Source organism: Mustela nigripes, chromosome 4 (genome assembly GCF_022355385.1).
Source record: "Mustela nigripes isolate SB6536 chromosome 4, MUSNIG.SB6536, whole genome shotgun sequence".
Classification (NCBI taxonomy): Eukaryota; Metazoa; Chordata; class Mammalia; order Carnivora; family Mustelidae; genus Mustela; species Mustela nigripes.
The window spans coordinates 118968297-118986694 of NC_081560.1; the positions used below are offsets into that span (position 1 = coordinate 118968297).

Here is an 18398-nt window from a genome sequence, read left to right on the forward strand (position 1 = left end):
CTGCAGCTAACCATTTATTATTAATGGCACAAATTGTCATCAAGTGTCTCCTGATAGGGTGAATTGGGACAAAGACAGCACCAATTCCTGCCAGAAGTGCAAACTTGAATCAAATCATAAAACGTCAGACAAAGACTAACTGGGCTGGGGTGTGCTCTTCAAAAACCACCAGTATCCTAAAACATAAAAACATAAGTACTGAGACATTATTCCCAGTTAAAGGACCAGTCTAAAGGACCTACTTTCTTAAAACATTAATTCTCATTGGGCACCTGGCTGACTCAGTCAGTAGAGCATGTGACTCGTGAACTTGGGATTGTAGGTTCGAGCCCCATGTTGTGTGTAGAGAATACATAAAAATAAAGTCTTAAAAAATTAGTTGTGATCATTGTAATATATTTATCTAAGAGATGCTCTTGCTTCTAGGAAATACACACTAATATATTTAAGGCAAAGGGGTCTTCTGTCCAAACTTAGAGGGGGAAAGAGAGAGTGTGTATCTGTGTACATATGGGGTTGGGAGAGAGGATAAAGTAAATATGGTAAAATGTTTACATTTGACTAATCTGGGTAAAGGATAAAAAAAAATATGGAATTTTTATTGGTTTTGCAGTATCTTACTTTAAATCGGAAACTATGTCAAAATAAACACTTTAAAGGAAAAATAGACATTACCTATTTTATTATCTTAGAGGCTTTTAGAGACATAGTTCCTTTAATATTTTCCCACCTGCATGAGAATGATTCTCTTTGTTAGAGAAATGATTATCTGTCTCATTCCTCTGTTCAAGTACAGTCTCTTTTTAGTGGCTACTGAGACTGTGTTCTTGCATCTAAACCTCAAGGGGTTGAAGGATAGTCTGTTTTGGTAGCCTTTATATCACTGTGTTTATATTTGTACAGCTTAACTTATGATCTATACAATAATTTGTCTTTGATCATTTTACTTTGAACTCAACAGAATGGTATTTACAGAAAACAGGCTCCCCTTGACTTTCCCATAGAAACTTTTAATTTACTGTTAGCAAAAGCTGCGTGTTCCTTAACAGTGTTATTAACAGTGTTATCATGCCTTGCCTTTTCAAAGCATGTAGGTCAGAAGCAAGAGAGGGGAAGTGAGGGATGATTGAATTATCTCAGTGTTCCCAAAGGTTGTCTGCAGTGTAGTTAGGGGAAGATATGATGCTTTTGTCCAAATTCAGATACCCATGTAGGGAGCTCCAAGGCAGATGACTAATTTGCTACTGAATTATGGGCAATAAGGCTTGGTTCAATGTTCAGATTCCAAGACAGGTCAAGCAGGCTTGTGAGGACCAAAATTTTCTTGGAAAGGCAGAAGATGGAGAAAAAAGTTGAGGGATTTCGAGGCCAGACCACATTGGACACTAACTCTGCTCTTTATTCAGTCTGATAATCCTGGGCTGTTCCTTGGGCTCTTCCAGTCCAGTTTATCTCTTCAATGAAGAAAATAATCCTTGCTTTAAGAGTCAACATTGGCGAATCACCTGACATAAACACGGCATTTCATTCAGGAAGTGCTAGAGGCTCGCGTTCACAGCTTACAAGTTTTCATGGAATTACCTGGAAAAAATGTTAATAAAAATGATAAAATTTTAAAAAAAGGTAAAATCCTGTTCAAAATTCAAAAATTTGTTTTATTAAGAGTTGTATGTCTTAATATCTTTGATAGAATGAAGTTGGGGCTTTCAGAAAGAAGCTTGCCTACAAAAGTTTAAAAACTATGCCCATCAGTTAACATCTGTCACCATACAGTTACAAATTTTTGTTCCCTTCTAAGATTTACTCTTACCATTGTTCAAATATGCAATATAGTATTATTGACTATAGGCTCCATGCCATGCATCAGATCCTCCTGACCTACTTGTGGCCACAAGTTTGTACCTTTTGACGCCCTTCACTCATGTTGTCTACCTTCAACCCATCTGGCAACCCATCTCTGTGTCTCTGAACTTGTATTATAAATGATTTTTCTAGATTCTGTATATAAGTAAGATCATATTGTATTTCTGTCAAACTAGTTTTGCTTAGCTTAATGCCCTCAAGATCCCTTATGTTGTTGCAAATGACAAGATTTCATTCTTATTTTTGAATGAATAATACTCCAGTGTGTGTGTGTGTGTGTGTGTGTGTAATGTCTTCTTCATCTGTTCATCCATCAGTGGACACTTTCTGTATCTTGACTATTGTAAATAATGCTGCAGTGAACATAGGGTTGCTTATATGTTTTTGAATTAGTATTTTTAACATTAACATATAATGTATTATTTGCTTCAGGGGTACAGGTCTGTGATTCATCAGTCTTACACAATTCACAGTACTCACCACAGCACATACCCTTCCCAGTGTCCATCCCCCAGCCATCTTATCCTTCCCATCCCCCTCCCTTCCAGCAGCCCTCAGTTTGTTTCCTGAGACTAAGGGTCTCTTATGGTTTGTCTCCCTCTCTTGTTTCATCTTGTTTTGTTTTTCACTCCCTTCCCCTGTGATCCTATGACATGTTTCTCAAATTCCTCATATCAGTGGGATCATATGATAGTTTTCTTTCTCTGATTGACTTATTTCACTTAGCCTAATACTCTCTAATTCCATCTATGTTGTCGCAAATGGCAAGATTTTGTGTTTTTCATGGCTGCAAAGTATTCCATTGTATATATACACCACATCTTTATCCATTCCTCTGTTGGTGGAAATTTAGGTTCTTTCAAACAATAGTTTGGCTATTGTGGACATTTGCTGCTATAAACATTCAGGTGCACGTGCCCCTACAGATCACTACATTTGTATCTTAGGGATAAATACCTAGTAGTGTGATTGCTGGGTTGTAGGGCAGCCCTATATTCAACTTTCTAAGGAATGTCCGTACTGTTTTTTGTTTTCTCCAGATAAATACCCAGAAGTGGAGTTGCTAGGTCATATGGTAGATCTATTTCAAAGTTTTTGAGGCATCTCCATACTGTTTTCCACAGTAGCCACACCAATTTACACACCAGTGGTGCATGAGGGTTTCCTTTCCCCCACAACCTCACCAACACTTGTTATTTCTTGCTATTTAACTTTAGCCATTCTGACAGCTGTGAGGTATCATCTCCTGTTGTTTTGATTTGCTTTCCCCTGACAATTAGTGATGCTCCACACCTTTTATATACCTGTTGGCCAACAATATGTGTTTGGAAGAATGTCCATTCAGATCTTCTGCCCACTTTTAAATTAAATTGTTTGGGTTTTTTGCCTTTGAGCTGTAGGGGTTCTTTATATATTTTGGATATTAACCCCATTATCAGATGTATAATTTACAAACATTTTCTCCTGTTCAAAATGTTGACTTTTCCTTTTGTTGATGATTTCTTTTGTTGTAAACAAGCTTTTTAGTTTGATATAGTCCCACATGTTTCTTTTTGCTTTTACTGCCTGTGCTTTTAGAGTCAAATCCCCAAAAAGCAATACCAAGAACAACATCAAGGAGTTTTCTGCCTATGTTTCCAATAAATGTCTTGTTGTTTTTGGGTCTTCTATTCAGGTCTTCACTCCATTTTGAGTTAATTTCTGTGTCTGGTGTAAGATAGGGAACCAGTTTCCTTCTTTTGCATGTGGCTGTCACTTTTCTCAGCATGTTTTGTTGAAGGGACTGTCTTTTCCCCATTGTGTATTCTTGGTTCCTTTGTCATAAATTAACCCTATATGCCTAGGGATACTTCTAGTTTCTTTATTCTGTTCCATTGATCTATGAGTCCGTTTTTATGCCAATAGCATACTGTTTTGATTACTATGGTTTTGTAACTTAGTTTGAAATCAGGGAACATGATGCTGTTGATGCTGTTTTGTTCTTTCTCAAGATTGCTTTGCCTAATTCAGGGTCTTTTGTCATCCCCTATAAATTTGAGGATTGGTTGTCCTATCTCTGTTGAAAACGCTGTTGGAAATTTTGAAAAGTATTTCTCTGAACCTGAGGACTCCTTTAGGTAGTTTGGACACTTAAAATTTTAATAATTATTAAATGCTGATTTTTTTTTCACTAATATGAGACTTTCCCAGCCTGGCACTGATTTTCTTTCAGCATCTGTAGGAGTAAGACAATAACTAGTCCTAAACTGTGGATGATGTGTGTACAGACACTAAAGGGTGAGGGAAAGTTTTTTTTTTATAGAAACGCCATCTCATATGTTCTGCTGTGTCCTCCCTCCAGCTTTGAATATGACCTTCAGTTGTCAGGCTTAAATGCAGTAATTTTATTTGGCTGTTGAACCTAATTATAATGAGTGAAAGGCTGTAAGACTTACCACAGATGAGGTGGTGAGCCTTTTTCAGAAATGTTGCCTTCAAATAGACTTTTGTGGCTTAATATATTTGTGGCACCTAACAGCTGTGTGCTACTCCTAAAACTTTAATTATCACACTGATTATGTGGCACAGAAAATAAGACATGGGGGTAAAACCCTTAGGTTTAAATTGTGTATGTGAATATTTATGTAAGTATAAAACAACCAGCAAATACACCGATTCATTATTTAGACTTCTCATGGTGAGAAACTGAAAGATTTATTTTTGATCTTATATCACTGTTTCCAAAGGAATGGTTCTTCTCACATGTGTTTGAATGGCTTGGGTAGCTTGTCTTTTAAACGACTTTTCAGTGACATTAATGGTTAACTATTCTCTATATATTGAAGAAACCTCAAGGTGCTACAGTAGAGGAAGAACAATGTTAAAATATGGTCCCATTCTTTAAGGAATAGCTTACAGTTTTAAGCCTGTGTTAAGGCATTCACACGTGAAAACCTGAAATAATGGCAGATCTTTTGAGGACACATTTCATTTCTGTGTGTTACAGATTTAGGATTTTAGATGTAGGAAAAGATCTACATAGAAAGAAAATAAACAAGGTATTTGCAGAGGCAGGCGAGTCTTGAGATGGAATTTATAAGGAAGTATACAGGCAGTGAGCAGGGGCTGATTAAATATTGCTTATTTTTTGTGTATGTATATAAACTGTGTTTATGTCCTATAATATAATTCACTGTATTATAGGACACATACATTATATGTGGCACCCCTAAACTTTAATTTTTAAGGTAGTTTTAGGTTCACAGCAAAATTGAATGGAAAGGAGGCACCGGGGTGGCTCAGTGGGTTAAAGCCTCTGCCTTTGGCTCAGGTCGTGATTCCAGAGTCCTGGGATCGAGCCCCACATCAGGCTCTCTGCTCAGTGGGGAGCCTGCTTCCTCCAATCTCTCTCTGCCTGCCTCTCTGCCTACTTGTGATCTATCTGTCAAATAAATAAATAAGTAAATTAATCTTTAAAAAAATTGAATAGAAGGTACAGAGAGTTCCCATATTCTCCCTATCTGCCCCAACACACAGCCTCCCCCATTAGGGACAACCTGTACCAGAGGGGTGTACTTGCTACAATGGGTGAACCTGTATTGACATCGTTATTACTCAAAGCCCAGAGTTTACATTAGAGTTCACTCTTGGTATTGCAAACTTATGACACAGTATTCATCACTATACGATGCAGAGTAGTTTCACTGCTCTAAAAATACCCTGTTCTTGGACTTTTCTTCCTCAACCCCCTTCACGTCTGGAAACCAATGATCCTTTAACTGTCTCCATGGTTTTGCCTTTTCCAGAATGTCACAGAGTTGGGATCCTAGTAGGCTTTTGGGATTGGCTTTGATTTCACTTAGTAATATGCATTCAGGTCTCCTCCAGGTCTTTTCATGGTTTGATAGCTCATTTCTTTTTAGCACTGAGCAATATTCCATTGTCGGGATGTAGTGGTTTATCCATCCATCCTACTGAAGGACATCCTGGTTGCTTCCAAGTTTTGGCAATTATGCATAAAGCTCAATTAACATCTATGCTCAGGTTTTGTGTCAGAGTAAGTCTTCAGTTAATTTTGATAAGTACCAGGGAGAATGATTGAGGAGTCATATTGTAAGAGTATATCTAGTTTTGTAAGGAATCTCCAAACGGTCTTGGTAAGTGCCTGTATCATGTGCCTTCTACCAGCAATGAATGAATGAAGGTTCCTGTTGCTTCACATTCTCGCCTACATTTGTTGTTGTTAATATTTTGGATTTTGACCATTCTAGTAAGTGTATAGTCGTATTTCATTGTTTAGTTTGCATTTCCTTGATGACATATCCTGTTGAACACCTTTTAAGTCCTTACTGAGCATCTGTATATATTCCTTGGCTGGGTATCTTTTTTTTAAATTTATTTTTTATTTTCAGCATAACAGTATTCATTATTTTTGCACCACACCCAGTGCTCCATGCAATCCATGCCCTCTATAATACCCACCACCTGGTACCCCGACCTCCCACCCCCCATGCCTTCAAAACCCTCAGATTGATTTTCAGAGTCCGTAGTCTCTCATGGTTCACCTCCCCTTCCAATTTCCCCCAACTCCCTTCTCCTCTCTATCTCTCCATGTCCTCCATGCTATTTGTTATGCTCCACAAATAAGTGAAACCATAGGATAATTGGCTGGGTATCTTTTCAGGTCTTTTGCCATTTTAAAAATCAGGATGGTCACATTTGATTGATGAGTTTTAAGAATTATTCATATGTTTTAAATGTGTTTGTTGTTTGTTTTTGTTTTATTTTTTTAATCAGACCTGTCATATGCCAATGTTTTCTTTCAGTCTGTGGCTTGTCTTCTCATTCTCTTAACATTCTTTTTCAGAATGAAAGTTTTAATATTAATGAAGTACATCTCATCAATTATTTCTTTCATGGGTCATGCCTTTGGTATTGGATCTAAAAGCCATTGCCATACCCAAGGTCTTCTAGATTTTCTCCTGTGGTATCTCTTTCAGAAGTTTCACATTTTACACTTAGATCTATGATCCACTTTGAGTTACTTCTTGCAAGGAGTGTAGGCTCTATGTCTAGACTCATTTTCTGTGTGTGGATGTCCAGTTACTCCAGCAATGTTTATTGGGAAAGACTGTCATTATTTTTATTGTATTGCCTTTGTGTTTTTATTTATTTATTTTGTTTTGTTTTCCTTTGCCAAAGATCAGTTGACTATGCTTCTTTGGGCCTATTTCTGGACTCTCTATTCTCTTCCAGTGATGCATTTATCTATTCTTTTATCAATCCCAAACTGTCTTGATTAGTGTTTCTTTATAGTAGGTCTTGAAGCTGGATAGTGTCAGTCCTCCAGTTTGGTTCTTCCCCTTCAATACTGAGTTGGCTATTCTGGGTCCTTTGTCTCTCCATAGAAACTTTAGATTCAGTTTGTTTAAACCCACATAATAACTTGCTGGGATTTTGACTGGAATTTTGTTCAATCTATAGGTCAAATGGGGAAGAACTGATGTGGTACAATATTGTCTTTTAATTCACAAACATGGCATATCTCTCCATTTATTTAGTACTTTTCAATGTTTTTTATCAGAATTTTGCAGTTTTCCACATGAGATCTGGTACATATTTTGTTACATTTATATCAAAAATTTAAACCAAATATTTCATTTTGGGGGTGCTAATGTAAATGGTGACATGTTTTGATTTTCAAATTTTACTTGCTTGCTGTTGGTATAATGAAGGTGAAGAACTTTTATATATTAACCATGTATCCCGAAAACTTGTCATAATCACTTCATTGTTCCAGGAGTTTTTGCATCGATTCTTTGGATTTTCTCCAGAGATGATCATGGCATCTACAAAGACAGCTTTATTTCTTTCTTATCAATCTGTATATCTTTAATTTCCTTGTCTTATTTTACTGCATTGGTTAGAACTTCTAGTCTGAGGTTGAAAAGCAGTGGTGAGAGGGACCAACCTTGCCTTGCCTTGTTCCTGATCTTAGTGGGAAAGTTTTGAGTTTTTCATGAAATGAAAGGTTTATCAGGTCATGGGAATTTCTTCCAATTCCTAATTTGCTGAGTTTTTTTTTTTTTTGCTTGTTTGTTTGTTTGTTTTTGTTTTTAGTTTGTTAAATAATGAATGGGTATTGGATTTTGTTAATTTCTTTTTTCTGTATCTATTGATATGATCATGTAAATTTTCTTCATTAGCCTGTTGATGTAATAGATATTAGTTGGTTTTTGAATGTTGAACCAGCCTTGCATACCTGTGAGAAAACCCATTTGGTTATGGTGTATAATTCTTTTTATACATTGTCGGATTCAATGTGTTAACATTTTGTTGAGGATTCTTGAGTCTATGTTCATGAGAAATATTGGTCTGTAGTTTTCTTTTCCTGGAATGTCTTTGTCTGGTTTTAGTGTTAGGGGGATGCCGACCTCATAAAATGAGCTAGGAAATATTCTCTCTGTTATCTTCTGGAAGAGAATGGAAAAAGTTGGTATAATTTCTTCCTTAAATGCTTTGTAGAATTATTCAGTGAACACATCTTGGCCTGGTGTTTTCTGTTTTGGATGATTTATTGATGAAATTTCTTTGGTTTGGGCCACTGTGATTTTAATGCCTTCTAAGTGCCAGGAAATAAGCTAGGTCAATATATACTTATTCCTTCACTGTTTAATTCAGAAAGTGGGGGTAGGTAATTGTATTAGATATTTGTGGTTGAATCCTCAACATCTCTTTGACGATTGACGATTCAACATCTCTTTGATGATTCTAAGCTATTCATGGTCACTCTTTCCATCTTGCTAAGGTGGGCTGGTGGACATGTGACCAATTCAGTCAGTGGGACATGAGGAGGTGACAATTTTATTGGAAGAGACATCTTTCTTCTTCCAATGGATGTTGTCTTTTTTGGGTATGGACTACAACAACTGCAGTCTTCTTTTGGTCACAGGAAGAACCAGTATTAGTTTGAAGATGATGCTAAGGGTGGCAGAGTGAAATGAAGGTAAGAATATAAAGACTTAGGATAAATAGTGAACCGTTAATGCCAGTCATATCTTCAACTTGTTCCACCTCTAAACATTAGATTACATGAAGTAATAGTATTTCTATTCTTTGCAATCAAGAACATCTTGTGGAATACAGTTGTCTCCATTTTCTGTAGATAAATGTGGGGCTTAAGGAGGTGAAATAACTTTCCCATGATTACATATATAATAAGTGTCTGAGCTTGTATCTGAACTCTGGTCTATACCATTCCTTCGCGTTGCTCACCACTTCCCCTCATACACAAACAGACAAATTAATAAAAGTCAGAAGAAATAGTATTGATAACTGTCATTATTTCCCATATGTAGGCTGTCCTCTAGCAATGCCTATTGCTCTTTTTTTTTTTTGGCACTTGTTTTGAAATTATATACATATATTTTAAAATTTAATTTTTTAGTGTTCCAAGATTCATTGTTTATGCACTACACCCAGCACTCCATGCAATATGTGCCCTCCTTAATGCCCACCATCACCCAACCCCCCCCCCACCTTTCTCTCCTCCAAAACCCTCAGTTTGTTTCTCAAAGTCCACAGTCTCTCATGGTTTGTCTGCCCCTCCAATTTCCCCTAATTCACTTATAAAATATTTCTCATTTCTAAGTAAAGAACTAGTTTTGTAGCATCTTAGCTACATGAAACTATATGAATTCCTCTTATTTAGCTGGTATGGAAGATATACACTAAACCTAAACCAGTCTAGGGACCACAAAGATAAGTAGTGGCTTGAATAGTGGTCTCCCTGATGCTACTCACCCACAGAGATACCACCATCCAGAATCTGTAGGTGGACTTTATTTGGACAAGGAGACTTTGAAGATGTAAATTAGGCTAAAGACCTTAAGATAAGATTGTCTTGGATTAGGGTAAGCCCTAAACCGATGATAGGTGACCTTAGAAGAGAAGGCATCTTCGCAGACAAGAAGGGAAGAAACCACAGTCTTAGGGAAGACAACGCTGTGAAATTGAAGGCAGGGATTGGAGTTGTGCATCTCTAGGCCAAGAAATACTTAGAGCCACCAAAAGCTGGAAGAGGAAAGGAAACATTCTCCATAGATCATTCAGAGAGAACACAGTCCTGCTGGCACATTGATTTCAGACTTCTGGCCTCCAAATCTGAGAAAGAATAAATTTCTGTTGCTTTTGAGCACTTCATTCATAGTGATTAGTTATAGCAGCCATAGGAAACCAATACGCAAGAATTTCCACCTTTCCTTGACAAGAGTTGGTCTCAGGGTTGACTACTGTCTCAGTCAACATGCTGGACATGGCTAACCACCTTCTATGGAATAGCGTTGGCTCTTAGAAGTGGTTGCCCAGCTAGTGACAATTTCCTGGTCTTTCTTATATCATGGTCAAATGTGCATCTAGTTCTGACCAATGAAATGTGAGCAGAAGTGATGATCATTACATCTGATGTCAGGTGGTTTAAAAGAGTGCTCTCTTCCTTCTATGTTGAATCTTCTTCTTTGACTGGATAAAAGGACTCCAAGGTCCTTGTGGATGACAGAGCCAAAAGATGTCATTATCATTACAGCTTACAGAAGCCTGTGGTACTATGGAGGAGAGTGGATTTCTTAAATAAAAGTGGGCTTCTGTCGATCAGACTAGAGGGAAGGAGGAATCACACAGTCTTGACCCCAACTAATTGTTTTGTTCATATACTTTGTTACCGGAGTTGTAGTGATGGGATTCAGATATTTAAAAAAATACTTTTCCAGAGGATACATTCTCAGCCTCTTGGATAATAATGATCGTATTTAACTATAAAGTATTACTTAGATATTAATGAAATATCTTTTTTAAATTTTTAAATTTTTTAAATTTCTTTTCAGCATAACAGTATTCATTGTTTTTGCACCACACCCAGTGCTCCATGCAATACATACCCTCCTTAATTAAATACTTTTGCTACATGCTGATTTACTTTTTACAAGAACCCTGACATGGAGCTAAAACAGATGAGCTAACATTACAAATTAGAAAATTGACCTCCCTTGCAGCAACACCCCATTTACTCTCTCCTTCTAACAAACTTCTCATCAGTGATAAACACATGTTCTTTTTTGGCTACCCAGTATATATTTTCCTTTCTTTTAGTTAATGCTAAATACCAAATGCTAATCTGATGGGACCAGGCCTTCTGCCATCCTCAGCCTAAATGTTTCACCTGGAGTTGACACTTTTCCTGATTCCAGGGATGGACATATGACTCATACTGGCCAATCAGAAACGTTATTCCTGGAGCACGCTGGGTGGTTCAGTGGGTTAAGCGTCTGCCTTTGGCTCAGGTCATGATCCCAGGGGCCTGGAATCGAGTCCTGCTTTAGGCTCTGCTTCTCCCTCTCCTCCCTATTTGTGCTCTCTCTCTCTTTCTCTCCTCACTATCACTGTCTCAAATAAATATACAATCTTTGAAAAAAAATGTCATTTTTGGACATGTGACATGTGATACAATATGGTCCAAAACTTCCATTGTGTAGGGACTATAAGAAATATAATATAATATAATATAATATAATATAATATAATATAATAAACTTCCCTCAGGGTGGGAATCAGATCACCCATCTGATGCTGGGGGTGGGGGTGGGGGATGAGGGGGTGTCGTGTGCATGTCTGTTATGTTCCAAGTCTGTGTTCTTACCTTCTTCCTGAAACAAATCATGTGTGCTTCTACAACAGCTTGTGTCTCCATATTCAATAAGAGAAACCATCTTTTCTCTGTTGCTTTGTAATTAGTTGAAATATTCTTTACAGAAAATAATACCTGAATTTTCATTTGGGGGTTGTGTGGGTGGGGGGGGCGGTTGTTAAAGAGCTCTCTTCGGCAGGGGTGGAGTTTAAAATGTAGCTCACGTGTTGTCTTCGACTTATTCAATTTCTCCTTCATTATAACCTAGAGTCAGGCTATTTAAGATGATTAGCAGGTCATGTTTAAGGGCTGTGAATTATCCTCACTGAGTTAACTTCATCTCTTTAGTATGTATATAGCAATTTAGCCAGCAAAAATTAGTTTTGCTGTTTCTGAATCCATGCTACTTGAGTGTTGATAGGCATTAATGGATTTTGAGAAGTAGAAGTTTGTGTTCATTCCAGAAAAAGGTGTTTTAAGTGGCTTAGCCCGCATAGGTTCCCTACCTGTAGACCTGGAAAAGGTAGGTCTTTTGTTTCTGCCTCCACATGAGCAAGTGGGAAGTATAAATTGAGGACAGGATGGAATAGAAGGCAGAGAATACTATTTAATGGTAGACAGAAGCAGGAAATCCTCCCATCCATGTGCTCCCTGTTAATGTGTTTTCGTGCAGGATATAAGCTCCCTGGGGCCAAGAACCTTGTCTGTCCAGGTTGTTCGCTAGTTAGGAAGAGCCTAAGCCCTAGCAAATGCCCAAAAAGTTTCAAAAGATGACCAGAAGCAGAAGCGAATAAAGGAGTCTATAGAAATTAACCAGATAACGCTATGATAAATTTCATTATAAAATTCTGGTTCTTATCACCCTGTAGCCTAATTTAATCTTGTCAGCCATTAATTCTTCTGGCTGTTTCATGTATTTTTGTGTTAGTTTATTTATTCAACAAGTAATCGCCGAGTGCTTACAAAGTGTTTGCCAGCAGTTGTCAACTCCCTCCACGGGGACGTTTAAAGATGAGTTTGCTGCTGTTACAGTGCCTGCCTCTACTGGCATTTAGTGGGTGCGGGCCAAAGCATGCTGAATATCTAGTGAGCTGTTCTTCTGTGAATGGACATTGGGGTTTATGTTCAGTCATTTTGAACATTTCCTACCTGTCTTCTGGTTAAGAGTCCTTTTTGGGGGCAGAGGTACAGAAGTCGCTCTAGGACAATCAATGGATTTCAAATTCTTTTATAGCTCAGAGTAATTAATACATTTTATGTTAAAATCCTGAAACATCTGTGTGTGTGCGTGTGTGTATGTGTGTTTGTGCGTGTGTGTATGTGTGTTTGTGTAACTGAAACAAAAAGTTGCAAGACAACACTGTTAAAGATTATGTGGTATGTACTATGACCTATTTTATTAAAAAATGATGCTGCCTGCAGCCCATTAAATTGATTTTCAAAAACTACTCATAGGTAAAAGCTCAGGTGAAGAAACAAAGTATTAAGGGCCTACCTAGTAGTGGAAATATTGAAATATTGGCTCGTGTTTAAGGTTTCTGGGATGCATCAAGCTATCTTCAAAGTTGTCACTGTAATTTACACCTTCTGAGAATGTAGAAGAAATTCTGTTGCTCTACCAATTTGTTTTTACTCTATTTACCCCGCTCTGGCATATATATACCGTATTCTATGCAATTTTGTGTCTTTTTAAAACTTAAGAGTAGTATGAACTGTTTTCAGGGCCATTAGTTGGTCTTAAAACCTGAGACTTTGAATAGAGCATAAATTTCATTTTAAGAGTGTGTTATCATATATCTGACTCTCCCTGGGCTGTTGACATAACTATGCTTCCAAGGCTTTTGACAGTTCTGATGAAATCACTAAACTCTTGGACTAATCAGTCTCCCCCGGTATCTTACAACAGATGCTAAGTCTGAGGATTATTAAGTCAAAGGATGTGATCACATTTATGAATTCTGATATGGATGTTCAAGTTATACTCCAAAAAATGTGTACCTATTTACTTTTAGATGAATCTAGATTTTCCTGATTTTGACTGGCAAACTCAAATTTAACCGAACATATAACATTAAACAGTGGCGTTTTGTTTATGAAACATTGCTCTTAAATAGTTTTGGAAATGTGTTTTCCATTCTCCATATTTAGAACTGCAAATGTAAACACAAGTAGGGAAAAGAATTTCCAGCCTTAACACTGTATTAATTCAGTTCACTTTAATAGTTGTTTGTCTCGCTGTGGGATAAAAATAACATGGTACTCGCCATTAGAAGGCCTGACTCTTAATTTTTCCCTCATCAGCCACGTGACCACCAACAGAACATTTAACCTCTCTGGATCTTCGGGTGCAGAATAGTGGTGGTGAGTTCTGTTCTGCCCATGTCAGAGCATGTGGGCAGAACCCATGACCCAGTAGTGGGGTCATTCACTGCTGTTGAAACTCATCAAAGGAAACAAATGAAATCATAAGAAATTCATGTTAATTTATCCAGGAAATTTACCACTGGGACATTGGTCTTGAATAAGTAACCATATCTTTTATGGCTTTTACTGGCGAGACCATGCTGAGTTTTATACCTAGTACACCATGTCTTTCTTATTTGTTTATTTCTTATAGAAAGGATGACATTAAAAGAAAGGAGCAAGTGTCTCATAATTAAAACATATCAGTGTCTGGACCACAGCAACTTCAGTTCTTGACTTAACTGGTGGGAGTGGGGGCTGGGCTTAGGTGATTTCAATGGGCAGCTGGGAAAGAGACCAGAAATGCGCTGTTAGTAGGATAGCCACTCACCTTATGCTTGCAGATCAACTTAAATTTAAAATTAATTAAAATTATGTGGCATGATAACGTTCATTCCTCTGGGCACGTGTCAAGTGCTCAGTTGTCCAGAGTGGCTGGGTAGGTGGCTACCATGTTGAACGGCACAAAAGCCTTCTCTATTAGGACAGGAGATTCTGTTGGACCTCCTGCTCTTTATTCTTGTAATTTAGTTATCTCTATTATTTTTTAATAAATGAAATTAAATTTACATAGTCAGGGGTGCCTGGGTGGCTCAGTGGGTTAAAGCCTCTGGCTTGGGTCATGATCTCAGGGTCCTGGGATCGAGCCCCACATCGGGCTCTCTGCTCAGCAGGGAGTCTGCTTCCCTTCCTCTCTCTCTGCCTACTTGTGATCTCTGTCTGTCAAATAAATACATAAAATCTTAAGAAAATTTACACAGTGAAATACTAGGTCTTAATTGAACTATTAGATGCATTTGGACAAATGGATGTACCCATTTATCCAACACCCCAGTCTTAACAGGAATATTTATATCATGTCAGAAAGTTCCTGTCATGCCCACTTCCAGTCCACCAAGACCCATGGTCAACCACTGTTCTGACTTTCATTCTAGATACATTGGCTTGTCTTTAATTTCATGTAAATTATTTATTTTGATTGAACAGTAAACAAATAGGCTTGCTTATAAAAGGCATTGCATTATAGTTTTAGTAAATGTAGCTGATTTAATTATCTAATGTTGCTGAGGAAAATTTTCTAAGAATTTCATAGTGTGGACAGCATTGCTCTTGAGGTGCATACAGTCGATGAAGATGGAAAACTTTTGATGAGGGTAGTTGTTCTTCCTGTTTACTCATTTACCCATCAAATGTCTATTGTGGGCTCACTCTGTGCTAGGGAGTGTGCTAGGCTCATGTTTCCCATTCGCCTGTTCCTCTCCTGATAGTAGTCACAGCTGAGTAACACATTCTGATAGTGGTTTGCTGTTTCTCTAAACCAGACTATTTTAAAAGTAAACATTTTTATTACCAAAAATGGAAAATCACTATCATTTGCTTTAAACATAAGGGAATTTTTTAAAATATAAGGTGCAGATTTCTGGCAAGCCTGGTGAATCCCTAATTATGAAGGTGTTCCTTCTACACCATAGAAAATGCCAGGTAACAAGGTTCAACACATATTTATCTGAACTCAGACTATAGACAACTCTTTCCCTGACAGAAAAGACAGAGAAATCAAAGGCAGGGTGGTGAGTAGGTAGGAAATCCTGGCCACCCACTGAGACTCTTGTCCCAGTTACAGTCATGGGCATTGGAGGTCTAGTAGCCAGACTGGACCACAGGAGGGAGTGGGGAAGCTTGAGACTCAGACACCCCTTCCCACCATCTCATAACAAAACTGCTCTCTCTCTCTCTCTCTCTCTCACACACACACACACACACACACACACACACACCAGTTTCCAAGAACATCTCTGCTGGAAAAAGCTGGGATATATGATGTTTATGCCTGGATGAACAGATCACTTTGACAAATGAGTAAAGCTAAATTGGAACCTCAAGGCCCACTGTGATGGTTAATTCTGTGGGTTAGTGTGAATGTCCTGGGATGCCCAGACATTCGGTCTAACAGAATTCTAGGTGAGAGTGTTTGGGGATGAAATTCACATTGGAAATAGCTGACTGAGGAAAGCGATTGTCCTTCCTAATGTCGCGGTGGGGGGGGGGGGGGTCTCATCTACTGTTTTGAAAACATGAATAGAGCAAAAAGAGTGAGCAAAAGGGACTTCTGCTTGACTCCAAATACATATCCATGTGCATATAAACATATAAAAATATACACATACAGGGGTGCCTGGGTGGCTCAGTGGGTTAAAGCCTCTACCTTCGGCTTGGGCAATGGTCCCAGGGTCCTGGGATCGAGCCCCGCAAAGGGCTCTCTGCTCAGCGGGGAGCCTGCTTCCTCCTCTCTCTCTGCCTGTCTCTCTGCCTACTTGGGATCTCTGTCTGTAAAATAAATTTGAAAAAAATATATACATACACACATACACATAGGTATACGTATATAAAGACACAATATTTTAACTGAGGGAAGCTGGTGATTCTTGTCCCTGCTCCCTGGCAGATAGAAACTGGGAGTTCAGTCAATCAAATGCTCCCACTGGGACCCGATGGTACTGTTGAGAGGCTGAGGCAAATCCCGAAGAGTCACTCAGTGATGATTTTGCAGGGAGTGCCCAGAATGGAGACACAAAGGTCCTGAGGCCTGTGGCTGAGTGAGCAGAGGTGATATAATACACAGCCAAGCTTCCAGCATCCAGGGGTCACAGAGCCAGCCTGGATGGCATCAGAAACATCAACTCTGGAATAATCTTGGCCACAGCTTGTCCTCCTCAATCCCAACCTCTCAGACGGTTCAGCATAAGTGGGCTACAACGGGTTTCTGTTTGCCAGCAGGCTTTGGGAACTCACTCAAGAATGTAAACAGGAAAATGACAAGATCAGTGCTGTGGGCTTGTGTCTGTGTGATCAAAGAATGTTGGTCACTTCCTATGGGAGCAGCCTCTCCCCCAACATGCATGATGGCATGCTTTGGAAGAGTTTAGCATGTAGATGGCCTTTTCCTTCTTGCTCTTTTAGATCTAGGCCAGCTCTCTGCTTTGAAGGGTAGGTGCATCCCAGGTGACACGATGAAATGATCCTAGCTCCAAAATGTCCATCCTTCTCACCAGCTGACCACAGAACCTTCTCCTCCCTGCCTAAAATTCCAACCAGGAGTCTTCAGGTTTTAGTGACTTCTTCATGTGACTCTGGTTCCACCTGCCCACCAGCCTCCACACACAGTTACCAAAGGATGGGATAGATGCAGACCTCCATCCCAGCTTTGCCTGGACTGCCTATGTGGTCTTAGGCAACTTCACTGATCTGAACCTCAGTTTTGCTTCTCTGTACAATGGGCATATCATCAGTACTTATTTCATGGCATTATGCAGTCTGGGAGAGATATGCTTCTGAAGAATGTCCCACAGTCTTCCACATACAAACGGTTTGATAAGTAATAGACAATTCTATAATCCCTTGGAAATCTAGAGGGTAGAAAGTATGCAGCCGAGATGTTCAAGGTCGAGGGGCTGGATGAAAGGCTGCACATTCAAGTCCAATTTCCACCAGGTTCATTTTAATAAACTTGTGGGATACCTGGGTGGCTTAGTCAGTAGTGTCTGCTTTCAGCTCTAGTCATGGTCCTGGGGTCATGGGATCAAGCCCCACGTCGGACTCCTTGCTCAGAGGGGAGTCTGCTTCTCCCTCTCCCTCTCCTGTTCCTCCTGCTTGCGCTCTCTCTGACAAGTAAATAAAAATCTTTAGAATAATAAACTAATAGGTGCTTTTAGAAGTCGAATCTCACATTTTATAAAGCGTATTAGCATATACCCACCTCCCACATTAAATATCCTTTTCAAATTTTTTTTTTTTGGTAAACAAAAATATTTTTTATGACAGCTTTTGCTGAAGTTTTAGTATTGACAACTTATCTAACTTACATTACTTAGAAATTGCTGTGCTTATACTGAGATTCTTTTGAGGTAATGGTCAGATCTACAGTTTTCAAGGGAATACTAGTTTTGTAAATATAATTTTTTTTGGTAAGGCTTCAAATATGTGGAGGAAGTTTCTTCCAGTTTTCTTTCTTTTTTTTTTTTTTAAAGATTTTATTTATTTATTTGACAGACAGAGATCACAAGTAGGCAGTGAGGCAGGCAGAGAGAGAGGGGAAAGCAGGCTATCTGCTGAGCAGATAGCCTGATGTGGGGCTCGATCCCAGGACCCTGAGATCATGACCCAAGCTGAAGGCAGAGGCTTTAACCCACTGAGCCCCCAGGTGCCCCTTCTTCCAGTTTTCCGTTATGAAAAATTAACACATAGAAATGCTGATAAAATAGTTGAATTTATACTCTTAGGCTCTGTACCTGGATTTGACAATTTTTTACATTTTGCAATATTTGTACTCTATCTGTACACACAAATATATATTATAAATAATATATGTATACATACACACATGTAATAGGTATCTATTTCCCCCCCCCCC

At 38.6% G+C, this 18398-nt stretch overlaps 1 long non-coding RNA gene across 2 annotated transcripts in view; it reads right to left on the reverse strand.

Moving 5' to 3' along the window:
- Window positions 1-666: 666 nt before the first annotated feature.
- LOC132016229 (uncharacterized) overlaps window positions 667-18398 on the reverse strand; it is a 43490-nt gene continuing 25758 nt past the window's right edge. For both annotated transcript variants that reach the window (XR_009403921.1, XR_009403922.1), the window contains one exon: window positions 667-1581. This is a non-coding gene — a long non-coding RNA (uncharacterized LOC132016229). The remainder of the gene's footprint in view (window positions 1582-18398) is intronic.